Source organism: Haplochromis burtoni, unplaced genomic scaffold (assembly GCF_018398535.1).
Source record: "Haplochromis burtoni strain Fernald_Lab_line unplaced genomic scaffold, NCSU_Asbu1 Contig_860, whole genome shotgun sequence".
Classification (NCBI taxonomy): Eukaryota; Metazoa; Chordata; class Actinopteri; order Cichliformes; family Cichlidae; genus Haplochromis; species Haplochromis burtoni.
Genome location: NW_024583221.1, coordinates 14,202 through 15,666, shown reverse-complemented (window position 1 = coordinate 15,666; position 1,465 = coordinate 14,202).

The window sequence follows — 1,465 nt, the reverse complement described above, 5'->3', positions numbered from 1 at the left end:
AGCAGTGAAGTTGACTAAAGTGCTTTCCAATAATAAACAGAGATAACAGTTAAAAGCCATACATTAAGCAGAGAAATAAATTAATGCAAAATAAATACACAAATGAAAAAGAAGATAAAAATTAAATATTAAAACATAAATAAAATAGACAAAATCTACAATGAATAAAATTAACAAAATAAAAAGATTAAGAGTGACCAACAGCTGACTAAAACTGACTACAAACTGACTCTGGTACTACTCCTAAAAAGCCTTTGAAAAAAAGTGTGTTTTTAAAAGTGATTTAAACATTTCAAGTGTTGGGGCCAGTGTAATATGGAGGGGCAGTTTATTCCATAATTTGGGGGCCACAACAGCAAAAGCTTGGTCCCCCAGTTGTTTCAGTCTAAACAAGGGGACAGCAAGGGGTGACTGGTCAGTTGATCTAAGCGACCTTTGTGGAGTGTACAGGTGTAGAAGGTTTGACAGGTAAATAGGAGCCAGGCCATTTAAAACGTTAAAAGCAAAAAATAAAATTTTTAAATGAATTCTAAAACGGACAGGCAACAGGTGTAAAGAGGCAAGAACAGGGGTTCTCACGTTTGCGTAACCCTGTGAATAGGCGAGCAGCAGCATTCTAGACCTGCCTCAGCTGAAAAAACTATTTCTCACCACTGTATTTATCTGTTCGTCCATTTTAAGAGCAACAGAGAGATTCATGTTTTACTATGTATTAATATATCACTGATGGGACATGAGGCCTGCTGAAGGCAGTCAAACTGAGGCCAGACTCAAGGTGATGAAAACCATCACTTGTTGAGCAAAATGAAGCTCTTCTGCTGCCACCTACTGGCTCTTATTCATCTGTGACTTTTTACACAGCGCATACACTCACTGGCCACAATTTTAGACACACCTGCTAGGTCTGCTATGAATCTCACAGAGAACATTGTGCAGTGCATGAACTGTTATTTGTTTTTCATTATTAAAATGAATGTTAGAAATAAACAGCAGCTTTTTTGTGACACTGCTCTAAATACGGAGTATGAACTGTACAAGATGATGGGATTCCTCCATCCTTTACACCAGTTTACTGTCCTGTCAGATTCTTCGTTCGGCCGAGAGCTGCACACTCGTTTTATTGTCTGCGCCTGACAGTTATTGGAGAGCTTCAGTGCCACTCGACAGCAGAGTAAGACCAATTTTAGATAGTGGTTGGTTAATTTTTGTTGTCTGCAGATGTTATAGCAATGTAGCTATTTAAACTATTTGTTTTGAATGTAGCAGTTACTGATTCTTTTTAATTAAAGCAACTGGAAATACTTGTTTTTGTGTAGTTTAGAGACACACATGGGTTCATCTATATTTGGGTTAAAATAAAGATCATTCATAGTCATTTCTACAATAATAAACACGTTGAACCTACAAGAGCAGAAAATATTAATCAATTGCCCAAAGTTTGAGCACTTTCCACGAAAAATCCACA